The 16,254-nt window shown below is 37.0% G+C and overlaps 1 protein-coding gene across 1 annotated transcript in view; it reads left to right on the top strand.

Moving 5' to 3' along the window:
- The window catches only part of FREM3 (FRAS1 related extracellular matrix 3), a 69,607-nt gene that overhangs the window by 15,103 nt on the left and 38,250 nt on the right, over window positions 1-16,254 (top strand). The window lies entirely within an intron of this gene.

The raw sequence follows: 16,254 nt of genomic DNA, 5'->3' as shown, positions 1-16,254 counted from the left end.
TTTTCCTTGTATTGTTGTCCCTTATCAATACCCAGTGTCAAGGCAGGCCCAAAACAAGAGATGAGAAAATAGCATATGAAGAGTCTACCAGGCAATAGCTTAAAGAAGATGATCTCTACCTGCTAACTAGTTCTGTTCTGATGACAACAACGGCTACCAAAGGCATAATACTTACAGACTATCATCTCCTTTGAATGGATACAATCATAACCCTGACACTCAGCACTTGATAATTTCTATTTCACACTGATTGCTCTCTGTTTTTCATTAGCTCATGTGTTGCTGTTTTCCAAATTGCTGCCTTCACATCTTTAGTCAGACATGCTGGGAATTTGCAGAGTTGCCATCTCCTTGATCGTGGCTTTTTAGTACTTAAGACCTTTGGTTCTTAAAAGCTGGAAAGACATATTTGTAAAAGCCTCATTATTTTCTGCTATATACAACTGTCCTTGCAGAGTAAGATTCTTCTCTAGCCAGTAGCTATAGGGTTCAAATCTGTACCCTTTGTGTGTGTGTAACAAAGTGGGAGCAGACATCCAGGGTAGTACTATTTACACTATAAGCTGACTGTATGGAAGCAACTCCACAGGCAAAGCAAGTATTGTGAAGGTGCTGCCCTCTGTTTTGCCTTTATGCTTGAACTTTTTTTTTTTTTCCCCTCTGACATTTTACAAGGCCTGGATGAAGCAGCAAAGATGCTTTGGCAACTCTGAAGCTGAACCAGCTTTGAGAGCTACTTGCTCACTTGCCATGCATCTAGTAAGAGAATAGTATGTTTTGTGTGTTTTTTGAGGACTTCCTCAACTAAAAGCGAGAGTGTCCTGAGCCTCATCTCATGTTGATACTACTCCACTGACTGTGTTTCTTCTAATAATAACAGCATATGACACCTAGGATTTAGATGAGATTTGACTGGGACTGAACTGTTAATTTCAAGAATTTTAAGAAATTAAAGGTGGGTGCTAAAAAGTAGTTCTAGTGTTGTGCCAGTGTGAATGAGATTAAAACCAGGGCTCTGTAAATCCTGAAAATTCTCTCACACAGAACCTATTCGTTATCAGCGTCACAACAAGACCTGCTTCTGAAGATGTCAGCTGGGAGGGAATTTTTGCCAATGTTATGGCTTTTCAGAAATTACTTTTCAGTCCCATAAGTTTGCTAAATTCAAACAGTAATACAGACTTTTAGGAAAAAGTACTTGATTTCTTTCCTGGCTTTTCACAAAAGTCCTATATGCTTTAGCTGCAGTTATATTAGAGTTCAGATTCATTTTGGAGTGTGATCTTTGATATTCCACTAAAAGCTTTTAAAACCTTAATGTGAAAGCTAAACTGTGAAATATTAATTATGTTCATCGTTATTTGAGCATATTGAAGGAATTTAAAAGGCAATAAAGGGATTTTTGCAGCCTAGAGAACAAACTTTTTCACACTGTTTTCTTGTCAGTGCAGTGGTTGTCCAGGTGTTACTTACTGGGATTCAGCTAAAACTAAAATTCCCCAGAGTGTTTGCACTGAATACAGTGAATAGTGTTAAACCTTGAATTTGTTAAGTAGCTGGGGTCGTCTGCACAGCTATGTTCTCATAGTGCCTGAGTTAATTGTTGGGGCAAGGAGGGCAACTAGGCTTTTGCCTTCATTGGTCTTCATCTGACCACCCAGTTATGCATGTGTAAAGGTACACACTGAGAACTGCTCCTGAACACTACTATTTCATTTGTCAAAAACATTTTCATGCTTGTTTGAAGTTAAATACCATATTTAAACACTAATACCAGCATATGAGCCTGTAAAGATATATGTTAATAGAAAAGGAAACTTTCTTAAAAATGTCTTAAAAAGTGCAGTATAGAAAAACTAAACAAATGCACAGGAAATTGGCAAGCTGTAAGGTACATTTCTTTGTACATAAGGATTTCATGGCCGACTACTTGTTTTTAATCATGCAAAACACAGTACAGAGAAGTCTGTTAACTTTTCAAAATCATGTGTATTAAATAATTTCTAGCTGGTATCTTTTCACTGAACTAAAGATTAAGATAAAATGAATTCTTAAAAAAAATACTATCTTCTTGCTTATATAGTAATTGTACTGAAACCTACTGTCCTGGTTTCAGACAGGATAGAGTTAACTTTCCTTGGGCTGGGAGGGAGCACAGCTGGAGGGCCGGGCCTGGATTGGTCAAACCATCACACTTATATCTTGCCCTTCAAAAGCCATGGTAATCTCTTGTACTTTCTATAAGCAGACTATTAAAAAATATATATATATATTTTTTTTTTCCCTCTTTCCTTAACAAATACATTTATCACCTATGGTAGGCCAATGCCTCTTCCAGTCAACTTTGCATAGATTTAACTGCTTTCTTTGAACAACCCACAAGTCTGATTTTCACTTAACCTGTTTTGCCAGTTTACATAGCATTACTGTGTCAAGCAGAATGTCAGATCAATTTCTGTATTTTTTGTATAACTATTGCAGGGATTATTAGAGCTTCAGGCTTCATAAGTAGGTTATTTTCCCGATGGATACCCAAGAATGTAAGAAAGATGTGGGTTCTACAAATACGGTTCCACACTCAAAATGGTACTTCACACTTGTTTAAAGCATGGCTTCAAGCATATCGTGGATTCATATGCTCTCCATGTGTTTCTCTCAACACCTACAAAAGCTCAAGGAAATGGAACTATGGTAATTTCCCGCCCCCCATTTTTTGCACTCAGAGCATGTACACAGAGCTATTACAGATCAGCTCTCATATGTTACTGCTATAACTTGCTCAAATGTTGAAACCCTCTGATTGGCCTGTCTTCCCACATCACACTACTTCAGTGGGCTTGACTAATTTGGTGGTTCCTACGGAAAATTCAGCTGGTCTGTTTTATTCTTTTTGTTGGTTGGTTCAGTGCTTGCAGTAGAAGGGAATGGTAAAAGCTTTAAAGCAAAATCTTCCTTTTCTTACTAGCACTAACTTAATCAAATCCAGAATACCTGTCTGCACCAGAACATAATTTTTCTTAGTTCTCTTATTTTTGCTACAAGGGTCTTTCTCTGTCCTTTTAGCCATAAGATAAAATTTAAAAGAACATGAGAGAGCACAAGAGTGAGAAAGAAGGAAGACTATAGAAAAGGAGAAGTCTGTGGCATGGCTGTCTCTTGCAATTTGTCTATGGACACTGATTAGAATTTCTTCATGTCTCAATCTGTTTAAGTTTGACAATTTTAGCCTAAGAAATTTAAAAGATAACATTAATAGACATTTAGGAACTTCTATAACTTACTGTTGAAATTAACCAAGCTTTAGACCATGCTTTTTTTTTTTTTTTTTAATTAAATTTATGCATTTTCCTTCCTTTCCCATTACTGATGAGTTAATGTGTTCCATAGATGTTTTGTTGTAACTATAACATGAGATAATAGAATTCTTTGGGTTTTGCTTGAATGTGTATGGGTAAACAGGCATGCATATGTTTTAGTCTCTGATGTATTCAGCCTGTTGTTATGAGGTATGTAAAACATATCAGGAAGGTATATCAGGCAACTGACACATTTGTCATTGCTTCAAAACGGTAATAGAAGTTGAATGGAAACTAAAGCAAAACACAGTTTCCCTAGTCATCTGATGTTGCATTGTTAATGTGTGGCAGCAGATAAGTTCTTCCTGGATGGCATGATAAGATTTTTCTTTTTAGGAAGCTGATGTAGGTCAACTCCTTGGACAACAGATAAAGTTAGTTTCTTTTTGTCTGCTTACCTGACATCTTTGGTAATACTGGATTTCAGTTCCCCTAAAAATACTGAGTAAATATTTCTCAAACCTATCACTTAAGGAGGATTGTTTTCCAGAATAGGACATACTTAATTAAAGGATGTTGTTTTCTAGTGCTGCTGAAATTGATGACTTGATGGACCATGGTGTTTCTTCCTGAAGACCTGACATGCGTTGGGCAGTTTTCTGTCTTCCTCTGGTTCTTTCAAATCTCAGATTTTTTTTTTCTTCTACATGTCTTTTAGCAGCTCTTCTTTACCTCATTCCTTTTTTTCATATGTTATGTATCAGTAAGCTCTGCAGTAATAAATTCAACTGCAGTCTCTGTGTTCAGGGTTCACGTGGGTCTGTGATTTGTCTTTCTAATGTCTTTGACAGCATATTTCTGTTCCATAAATGTTGCTAGCGATGGGAATTTTAAGCATGAGGATTAAATGTGCATTCAAAATATGAATGTCTCCTGGTTTAACCTGTTGTAATTAGAGGGGCCTGTAATTCCCTTAACTGGTGCATCATCTGAATACGTAGATAGGCAATTAGGAATTGAAGTAGAGTTTCAAAGTACAAAATCTGAATCCAGAAGGTATTTATAAATAACACAGAGCTAATTAACTTTAAAATGTATTTTTATGTGCTTTTCTATTAGGTATTGATCAGGCCATTTAGATGTGTGATACATTCAGGAAAGTGTGGTTATTCCTTTCTCTGTCACTATCCAGGAGTTAGGGAAAGAAAAAAGAAGATATAAATCTGTTCCATATAATATGTCTGTCTCAAACAAAATACAAATTTATTTGTTCTGCTCAACACGCATCTCCTATAGTACTGAAAATGTTTTTAGGATACTATGGGATTCAGTTTCAGATGTTTGGAACTCAAGCTGAATTATGCAAAATGGAAATTGAAATAGTGACAAGTTGAAAACTTGTTATCTGGTTTCACCTAAACTTCCTTGAAGTTCATTGTCAGTATCAGCACAGAGCTTCTCAGTATTAACCTCTTTGATATCTGAGTCTAATATTTTCCATTTGTTTCAGCTTGTTATCAGTTCTTAAAAGTCAGCTATTCTGAAACACTAGAAAATGCATTTCAGTATTGTTATTCATCTGTAAAAAATTAATTGAAGGTATTTTAATGAACAGAATATGCAGACCAGATGTTGCTCAAAGCAGTATCTTCCAAAGGAAGTTATAAGGGGGTTGTGTCCCCAGAGGCAAGTCTCTGAGTCTCCAGAACTCATGACAGACACAGCTGCTGCATTGATAGCAATAGTCTTGATGAAGGTGGTGCAGATTCTCCTTCCTTAGCTTCATCTTCCATGTAGACAGAGGGAACAGACATTGTGCTCTTCCTAAGGTAGGGCCTACACTGCCTTGCCCCATCTGGTCAATCATTGCTTGGATGAGGAGGAAGAGTGCAGGATTTTCTACTCCCAGTGCTGTGACCAGGATAATACTTCTTAAGATATTTGACTTCTCTCATGTCATTTGAACTTAACTGGCACCAGTGATGAGACCAAACTTTCCAAGGTCAGCCATGCTCCTGTCCATTACTGTGGCTTGTGCCCTTCTTACCCAGTATGTATTTCACTTTTTGTTATGCAGGAAATGGCTCCACAGGTCAGCAACAATCACATTAGCCTTATCTAGGAAAGAAATATCTCTGAAGTTAGGCAGCTGCTTTCACCGGTGTTGTAGAGGTTTATGACATTTCTTTGTGGTTGCAGATAAGAAGTGAATAAAATATTCTTATAATTCTCAGGTAGCAAAGCTCTTTCTCACTTCTCAAAGGTACTGTCCATTGTTCAGCCTGAGCCTCTACCTAGTAATGGCACTTTACGAAGCCTTCCCTAATGACTGCCTGTAGTATCAACTGCGTTGCCTAGTTTTGACGTGTTGATGTAATTTGGGGAATTATGAAGGCCATAACTTTCCAAGACAACCATCACGCTTATGAAACCTGCAGGTTCAAACTATGGATCGGTCAGCTGCCTCTTGCTGGAACACTTTAAAGGTCAAACTATAACACAGATCTCTTGCACTGGTCCTTGATTTACTATACCTCCAAGGTCTCACTGTGAAGCCTCAGCTTTTTCAGGGATCTGAAATGTCAAGCGTATTAAAGTATGTTGTAAGAGAGCATTGATTCAGGGGAGGAACTTAATTTATGATTAAAGTTACCATTTGCATTATGTATGGGTGGTTTTATCTCATGCTAGCACACATTGAAAGTTACCTTTTGGAAAATGTAGTGGCTTTCTGCTTATAAAGAAAGCTCTGCACTTCTGAGTTATGATTAGCATAAGATAATTGTATCCTTTGTGCATTGAACATGTGTGTTGTCAGTCATGATGTTATTTTTGCACAGAGAATGGTAAACTTGGTAATATATCTTTCCTCTCTACTTAATTTGACTGTTATGAAACGTAATGCATTTTGGCACCGACAATGTAACAGCATAACTGAAATTATATTTTGCTCAGGATGGAGTATGCAGGAATATTCGGTAGAATGAATGCATCCATTGATCTTTCCCCCTGCTTTCTCCTGAAGGATCCAGACAGATTCAAAGAATTGTTGTTCTCTGAGACAGGGATTGCATTTTTAACTGTGTGAAGAGTGCTGTTTGAAGAACAAGAGTGCTGTTTGAAGAACAAGAACACAAAGAACAGCCTTTTTTAAGATTGTCACGTATATCCACTCAGCTGTATATATCTATCTACATCACTTTGATCTCATCCCAGCATAGTGAACAAAATAAGCTTCTTCATGGAATCAGGCAGTTCAAACGATAGTAGTCTACCTCAAAATCAGGCCTGTGGTTCACTTGAAAGAATTGTGGAGTTTTCTTCCAATCCAGGCATTAAATTTTGAATTTTTATATTCTGTAAGATTACAATGCATAGTCAATTCATCATAGTTACCATGACTGGAACATGACACTATACCTTTTATTAAATTTGGTCAATGTGAGGCATCAGATAACTTTGTTGTTGTTGTTATATGCTAGCACAGTCATAGGCAGTGACTAAGCTGTTGGGAAGGAGACTGCAAGTTCAGGTGATGTCACTGTCAGGTTAGAGATTCCTTTTGGAATAATTTCATTTTAGCAAAAGGGATATGGGATAGTTTAAGACCAGATCCAAAGATTTTCTCTGCCGAGTAATGTAGTTTCTAGGACAGAAGTTTACAGAGTATTTTTAGAAAAACAAACGTGCACTAGTTAATTTGCAGTTATTTAATAATCTTTTCTGCAGATTGAAGGATTAGCATAAAGGAAATACTTACCAAATCAGTACATTCATAGGTAGAAGATATACCTCTTCTCCTTTGGGTACCACATTCAGTAATTCAGTCATCAATTTTTCTTCAGTGGCAATTATTTATTTGTGCAGTTTGGCTCTTCTTAGATTTTCAGCAGTTATCTCCTAATTTCAACCTGCTCCATGACTAAATGTCATTGGCATCATTAGTTTGCCATGTCATGAAATTGCTATTAAGCTTTCTTTACTGTGATGCAGTGTGTAAGTAATGAGGAAGCTCTTACCAAGTTTAACTTATTTGCTTCATTAGCTCTGTGAGTAGAAATGAGCGAGGTTGTATTCAGAAGCTTTCATTTCTGTTTTGGGTACCTGCTTTACCTTCCTTTACACAGACTTGCCTAGAGAATGTCCTGGCCAAGTGTGATAACATGAACACCTTTCACAGTGCTCCAGTGCTTCTCTTTATTGTCTCTAAAATGTAATTACATAAAAAATTATCAGTCTTTTGAAACACAATAAGCACGCTTCTTCAGGCAACCCAGATGGCACTCCCTTTTGAGGATATCAAAGGACTGGGTGTTTGGGCAAGCAGCCTTCATGTGTGAAGAAATCAAGACTGTCACCGAGTTACAGGGGCAGAAAATCAAGAGGAGAGGAGGCAGAGGCAGTCATCACTTCTTGTAATACTGATCCTTGTTAGACAGATACCGATTTCTATAAGGTTCCTGGAGAGGCTCCAGGTTATTACCCTGTTGTGGAACTTCAGCCAACGTGGCTGGAGGGTTCAAGGAAACCTTTTTGCCATCATCTGTCCTCATCTACGGGTCTTACTAATGCTCTGCTAAACAGCCATATTGCAATGATCTTTAAGACTGAACAGGCATTTCACCAGGGAGTAAAAGGAAAGGCCTCTGAAGCATGAAAGGAACATATCTTATGTTTCTGTGGTATCTCTTGGCACCTCTCCAGAATTTAGACAGGTGTCTATGGAGCCTGCTGACCAGTCTTTCTACTTTCATTTATGGTTTGTTACTTCCTGTATTAATTTCCCTTGGCTGCGCTGTACTGCCATCCATAAAACATGTTTATCATACTGCCCTTTAAAAAGCTTAAAGTAGAGTCTGTAAGGCACTTATAGTCTCATGATAAAAGGATCATTGCTAAAAATCATATTCTGTATATTGTTCTCATGATATTTTAGTGATTTGGCAAATCATTTGTATAGGTAATCAGACATGACAGCTTGCAAATGGATTGATAGCTGTTTGAAACAACTGATACTGAGGAATTAGATCAGATGTATTAGGTTGGATTAGGATCAAAGCCCAGGCAGAGCATATGCAAGATGATGGCTGGGTAAGGAAGCTTCTAATGAAGAATTTATCACACATGTTTTGCTGGTTTATCAGTTCGAATGGCTTGCAGAATTCTTGAATGTGTGTGTTATTGTGAAGGTCTGGTACAATAGACTTTGGTGTATGGATAGCTTGTAAACTGAATACTGCACAGTTTAGACTAATTAGATGAATTGGTTGATGTTGCTTCTTCTACAATGGCAGGTAGTTTCTCTAACTAACTTAAACATGGAAATGAAGATGATTCCTCGGAATATAGTTCTCAATATAATTAATGCAAAAAAGGATGGTGGTGGAAGAACAAATTCCCACGTGACTTCTTTCAGGCCAAATACAGTCCAGAAAAGCAGAGGCTTTAGTATTAGCTTTACCTACAAACACTTTTCAAGGAACACTCATCACGTTTTGCAGACAGTGTACTTCTTTAATAGTCTTCTGCATAATAAAAATCCAAGAACCATCCAGAGCAAACAAGTGACAAGGAAGTTTTTCATTTCCTTTTTTTGATGAAGATTTTTTTTTTCTGGCACAGAAATGGTTAGACAAAAATTCATTTTTCTGCTTGTTCAAATTAATGTGAAAAATTACTGAAGAGCTCACTCTTAGCTTCTCTCAGGAGCATGTTCCAGGTTTTTAGGTTTTCTGTTGTTAACTTCACTATTCTGATGTTCTTTTACTCTGCCTGTGCTTTTCTGTCTCCTTTCTCTTTTTTTTTTTTTCTCTGAGTCTTTCCAGACAAAGAGACTTCTGTGAAATATAGTAGCTAGAAATCTCCTATCTCCCATCTGTCTTGTATATATCTTGTTGGACCATAGGCCTGATTTCAGAGTAGTTTGTTGTTGTTTGAGCTGCCTGGTTACATGAAGAAGATTAATTTGTTCTTAAATTAAATGAAGAGTAGGAGTTAGACTTAACTCATAACAAGCAGAGTATATAAGACTATGTATGTGATGACCTCTAATAAATTTTGTTGTATCTCTGTAATCATACAAAGTTGCTCTCAGGAACAACTGGAAATTCCTTGGATGGTGGTAAGGAGTGTATTTGTGTCTTCGTAGCACACATCCTTCTGCTGTACCTCTGTCTCAGTCTCTGTCCCATCTCCCCTTCTTGAACCCTCCACTTTTAAATTTTCCATCTCTTTCTAAAAAGGGGAATGTTTCTAAATAGAATGTGTCATGGCTAGACTGCAGTTATCCATGACTGAGGCCGTTAGAAAAACAGACAAAAATTAGACAAGCCTGTTATACAAAACTTCTTTTCTCCTTATTTTTTCTCCTGATTGTACTACTAAATGCTATTAAATGCAATTTCCCTCTACCAACAAACCCAATTTATTTAGAAGTGCAGCGATAATGGTTTGTTGCAAATACCAAGTTCCCTTTTTCCAGAACAAAAATTCTTGGGCTTCTCGTGAACTCCTATAGTGGAAAATATTTACAGTTTCTGGAGAAGCAGTAAGTTTGCTTGAGAGCTCCTTTTACCATCTGATCTCTCGTAGTATGTTCATATATTGGAAAAACTCTGAGAATTGGGAAGGCCTAGGTGATGGAAAACACCTTTCCAACCATTCAGGCTAAACCATGTTCCTCCATGCTAATACAGCAAATTGGAGCATGGCTTTTGTGTTCCACACTGGCATGGATGAACAGTGTGTGATGATGACTTCCACCAGATAAATAGTTTTAGTATAGAATCACGTAGTGCAGCAAAGCATGTAATTGTGAGGCTTTAAGGACATTTTTTCTCTTCAGTTAATGGCTTCCAGAAAGAGAAACTATAGACTATAGAGATACGGTGTAAATAGCAAATTTTAACAGAAGGATACAATACTTGATTTAGGTGGAGGATGACTGGGTCTGGGTAAAGATTACTAATTCATGAAAAAAACAGGCCAAAGCAACTAAGGAAAAGAACATGCGTAAAAACAGTGGAGCCACAAATGAAGTAATGCTCTTTTGTGATCGAGAACATGGGAGCAGATCAGGTTTTTTAATATAAAATACATGTAGTTTTTGTTATATCGAGTCCTGGAATGGGAGTGGGGAAGGGTGGGCAAGCAAAGGCAAGAATGGGGTATGACTTTTGGTCTCCTGCTGTACAGGCTCGCCTCATGTTTCACTGTAGGCACTGGCTCATCGTTCTCAAATTACAAATCTTTTAGTCAACTTCCAGATCTCTTGGAATTCGGGAGGATGAAAAGACAAAATCCTCATAATTGGGTTAGATTTAAAAGCAGAAGACAAGGCGATTCAACCCGTGCACACCAACCCTCCAACACAAGCTGCAATAATGAAAGTCGCTCCAATGCAATATGAACAACAGCATGTCTGTTCCTTTAACCCTTGCTGTCCAACCACATCAAACAAAAAAAATCTTGAGTATAAGCAGCTTTCTGTAGATTCATTAAGGCCTCAAAATTTCTTGATAACTGAAATCAGGCATGAGTTGTAAAAGACCTATTAAATACTGATTTAATGTAACAGTCTTGACTGTGGTGCAGTACCGCTGTTTTAGATTTGTGCACTCAAAATGATCAGGTGTACTTTCTTGTCACCTAATTTTGGTAGTGCTCTTCTCCAACACCTACAATTTTTTCTTATTTTTGACTTGCATGTGCTTAAAGAAAACCGTGATACTATACAGCAGCCATTTTTGATATGTATTCTGCACTTTGCATTTAGGCATTTTTTTTTTAAAAAGTGATTTTATAACTTGGTTACTCTTTGTTTTTATTTGTATATTCTTCAAAGTCAACTCTAGTGTCTTTTGAAATGTTGGCATGTCCTTAAAATGGAATTTATGTTATAATCGGACTTAAGGTATTTGGGAGACCAGAGTGATGCATTTTCTTTAGAAAGCCATTTCACCAATAATTTGATGTTTCTTTAGATTTTCTTTTAGCTCAGATAAAAGTGGCTGCTTAGAATAGACCACTGAAAAAAGTGTTTTTTTCTAGGTCGATAGCCTGTGCTTCTTATTTCAGCTCTTGAGACATTCAGGAGAGGAAAATCTACTAATTACATCAAAATTAAAGACAGAGAAAGAACTAGTCCTTTTTTACATCTTCTAATTTTGCAATTTGTGCTTATAGTATTAATGTTATGGAAACAATTTATAGAAATAAAAATACTTTTAGGAACATCAAGTCCATTTCTGAATTTTCAGTCTGAGGTTATTGCTGACTGCTTATTTATTTATTTAAAGTTTCTTGGAAAATATTTCTGTGAGAACAAAGTTTTCTTGAGTCTAGTAGTATGCCTGCCTGCTGCTTCTGAGTAGCATGTTAGACCTCCTGTGTATGCCAGCAAAGAAGGAAGATAAAAGAAGATTAGGGATTAATGGCAGCTGTTTTAGCTGGTCTGCTCAGAACAGCCACTTGTTCCTTCTGAGCCAGAATGCTTGCTCATTACAAATATCAGGCTGTGAATATTCCCTCATTACAATACAGCCTGATATTGTGGTACACACAAACAAAAAAACACCAAACGAAAAATGACCAAAACCCTTTCTAACGGCATCTCTGTAAATACAGGGGAAAATGAGATGTCAAGGGCAGGGGAGGTGTTTTGCTTTGTTGTGTCTTTTCAGTTTTTTTTTCTCAGAACATGACTTCTCTGAAAAAATAACTCCTTGAGCCATAGTACAAGATTAATTTTGTTCAAAATAAAGGCAAAAAGGAAAACTGCCTAGTTCCCAACAAACTCTACATTTCTTGACCTGCTGTCTGTCCCTTGCCCACGAATTTTTGAAGATTTTTGGGTGGTAGGGGGATGAGTGTCCATTTGTGATTTTGCCACCTCTTGATTTTTTTAGCTTAAAGTTACAAATTAATTCAGATTTTTTCCCTCCTCATCTCCCTTTTTAAGTTTTCCAACATTTGGAACTATTTCCCTTTTATACTTATGTATATTTACTTTCTGTTTCTGAGCTGGTAGGTTTTTGTTCTTTCTTCCTTCTGTGCTTCTCCAACTTTTCATTCCTTTTATTTCCTTCACTGTTTATTCCCCTGAACTGCTTTCTGTCTTTCTGATCCCTTTCAGTAAATTTTAGCTATCCAGCAAATCAAAGCCAACTGCAAATATGCTTGCATCCACAGAGCAGCTGTTGTAAAGAAACATAACTTCACTTGAAGGAGTTGATAGAAACACTGCCAACCACCCAAGCTAAACCGACGTCTGCGATGGTGGTCAGATGGACTTTTCACCAGAGCAAAAAGAAAGTGTCCTGCCATTTGGGTTATTAATGTACTATTCTTTACTAATTTAGAACTGCTGAATATACATTTATGCTGTCTGAGAGGGGTACAGAAAGACAAACTATGTTTCAGTGCCTGCAGGACCCATGTGCCAAGCACATGGCCAACTTTTACCTCCTTCTATTAATCTAGTCTCTTTCCCCAAGATCTAATAACACTTGGCACAACATCAACCCTTGCTTAGTGGTAATAAAACCAAGAAAGCAGTAACTAGGGTAGTATTTTTAGGAAAACACTGAAAATGGAGGGCTCTTTTTTATGAACCTCAGGAGGTTTTTATGAAATTTTCTTTTACAAGAGAAAACCAGTTCTGGCTTTGTTCAGTTTATGAAGCTGATGGTATGAGACATCCCTTGAAGGCTTCCCTCTTTGGCCAGGAAAAGGCTGATGGACTGGGTAGTGAAACAGTTAGGGGCCTTATTAATTATAATGTCTTGTTGGAGTACTCCATTTATCATAACTGCAGAACTGGCAACCATCTAATTTCATACTGGCCTGTTTTTAAGATATGGTTTGTTGTCATTTGCAGTGTTCTCTGTTTCTCTGAAAAATGCAAATGTAAAATATTTAATATAAAATATTTAATGTGAATGCTTAATTTTTTTCAGCAGTCACCCCTGCATATATATTCTTCCTGAAAATTGCAAAATGCGAAGCTGCAAGATTTTACAGCTTCTGATGCATGTGCAAGTAATCTAATGAATTTGTGGTTTAGTTAGAAAATAGAGGTATTATGTGTATATTTGGAATACACTTTAAAGAATCAAGTTCTTCTGTTTGTAATTTTTAAAGTAGAAGTACTAAATCCTCAACATAAAGAGTGCATTCCTTAGACTACACTTTATTATCTCTTAAAAACTACAGAAATATATTACATTAAAAATTTAACTGCCTCCTGCTCTAACCTTTTCTCAGTTCTGAAATAAGGAATGGGTGAAGTTGAAAGGCGGTAAACAAGTGTTGAACCTCGTATTAGTATTGTGCATAGTACGAGTTCCTCAGCTATCTGATTTTCACTGAAATTAAGCAGCTCAAGGTTGGGAACCTGCTGTTGGAAGTGCACCTACAGAATGAGATGTCTGTTTGGAAAGGGGGAAAAAATTGTCTAGGAGTATGAATGGGTATTTTTCTGTTTGTATGTTAAAAGATGGGGACAAAGGGTGTTCCAGACATTTATCTTCTAGGATGCTGAGTCCTGTGATGTTCCCAGGAGTAAGAAATTATGTGAGTCTACTTTGAGCCTACTTTAAGCCTACAGAGAGTTTGGGTTCTGGTTTTGGGATCATTTTGTTAATGCAGGAGTTCACAAAGAGCCAGATATTGAGTTCAGTTGTATGTGATATACATACCACTGAAAAGTGATGTGTATCTTTAGCTCTCTTGCTCTCTGATCTTTCCTAGTGATGATGACAGCAAAAGATATTTTCTAACAATTCATAGTGGCTGCTTTGTATCATCAGTTCCAGCAGTCAGTCATCAGATCCTGTGGTCACACTGTGCTGAGCTTGCCGATGCTATAGGTGAACATATGCAATAGGCTTCTGTTTTCCCACAGTGTTTCCCAACACTATGTTTTTTTGCATGTACTGCACTCTAACGATAACAGTTTGGGGCGGGGGGGGGTGTGTCTTACTTTAGTTTTTCAGCAACATTATGTTGTGACTAAATAGTCTGGGGGTAGTTATATCATAGATTAGTCTTCCTGAAACCCTTTCTGCTCTGGTAGTAGGAGCAGGCATTTCTGAAAGAAAATATCTGTAGAATACCTGAAGAACGATGAATATGTCTTTGCTAAACAGCCATATATAATAGTATATTTACCTATACATATATGTGTGTTTTGTATGTATGCATGAGGAGGCTGTATATGTTTTCTATATGTGTAGGAGGGCTTTGCAGTGCAAACGAATGACAAAGATGTTGGTACTTGTGACTGGAAACAAGAGCAGAAGTGATCCCATCACATCTGGGTTTTAGCACTGTATAGATCTACATAGCAGTTCACCAGTAATTTCACACCTGAGAACTAGCTTTTGACTGCATTTGTTGACTAGTAGGACATTGGCCGGTTTATCATTAATTTATTTTTGAAATAAATTTTTTTTCATGTTGTGAACCTTTTCATTGGTTTTAGTTTTGATGTAGCCTTAAGTCAGAGCTTCCCTTTGTTTCCAATCCTTCATTTCTAGGCTGATAAATCTTTGTTAATTTGGAGCACAGTGTGTTCAGTCTTATTTGTAAAAAATAGGGAAAAAAAAAAACCAACCAAAACACCAATGTCTCTTAAGAGATGAAAGTTGTGAAACAGTCACCAGGAAAGATGTCTAGCAGAAACATAATGATCATGCTGAAAAGCATTTTTTCAGCAGAAATAATGTCATTCTTTGGGATGTTTCTAGGCTAAAAAGAAGCCTTTCTATTTTCTATAATGGTGCAGACACCAAGAAGCACGTGTGAATTATGCTTTCAGAGGTCTTTTTCCAGTCTATGTGCAGCAATACAGTGTAAGCCAAAGCAGCAGCCAAACATAACTAGAGTTTTCTGAAAATATTCCAGTTAATAAATAGGTTTAGGCTTCAGCTTGCAACTAAGGTGATTTTTCAGAAATCTGTTTTCTTCAATGCTTTTTTCACAATCTTGCTGAATGACTTGCATTTTTTGTTCAAAGACACAATTAATTCCAAGCTGTAACTACTTAAAACATCTCAAAATTATTCCAGGCTCATAGCTTTTACCCAACTGTAACCTCACTAATTACTGGAATTACTTGCAATGTATAATCTAGGGTTGCTTCCAGTTAGCAGGAGAAGCCTATGCTGGACTTTGCCCTACACTTTTTAAGAGCCTGAGACAAATCCCGTAGATATAATGTTGGAAATTATACTAACATTAAAGCAAATGAGAATTATGTGGTGATTTTGATTAGATGTCAACTGGGTACTAATAGAGGATTAGATCCTTTAATCCAAAAGTTTCAGTGCTTATTTTATCCAGTGCTGAATTAGTCAGTTGATCTCATGTTGTCACCCTTCTGTAACGGAAGTACATAATTATAGAGCAAAATGTGATTTTTATTTTAAAAGACAAATGTTAACCAACATAATTTTTAACAAAAAAAAATGCTAACAGCTTACAATTTTCAAAATAACTACTGTTTTTAATAAATTATTTTCCTGAAAGCAAAGAATAGAAGCTTAGTCACAATTTCCAAATATTTTTGCACAATGAATCAATATAGAATTCATGATATGATATGTCCTTATGTGATACTCCATGTTGCCTGCATTTACTAGGAGATGCTGAATGCAGCTTGTGCTCATGTTTGACGTTGATGGGCACATACTAGCACTATTAAAAAGAGTCAGTAATGCGAGACTACAATGTGACCCACCTAAAACTTCCCAGAGATTTATTTTCACAGCTTAATCCCAGTCCTGACAGAAATAAACTTTGCAAAAGTAATATTTGAGAGTTAATAGGTAGCTTAATTAGGTAGCTGGTGTGTTAAGACACAGGCTGTGATCCCTGAACTAGCCTCCAGCCTTTTGGAAGATGTGACTGTCAACTCTGGAAGGTCTGGGAGCGTGGACCGTTGTGGTTCATGTGATGC

Source organism: Strix aluco, chromosome 4, assembly GCF_031877795.1.
Source record: "Strix aluco isolate bStrAlu1 chromosome 4, bStrAlu1.hap1, whole genome shotgun sequence".
NCBI classification, from domain to species: Eukaryota; Metazoa; Chordata; class Aves; order Strigiformes; family Strigidae; genus Strix; species Strix aluco.
Note: the sequence above shows the minus strand (reverse complement) of the source record. Positions and strands in the feature narration are given on the sequence as shown.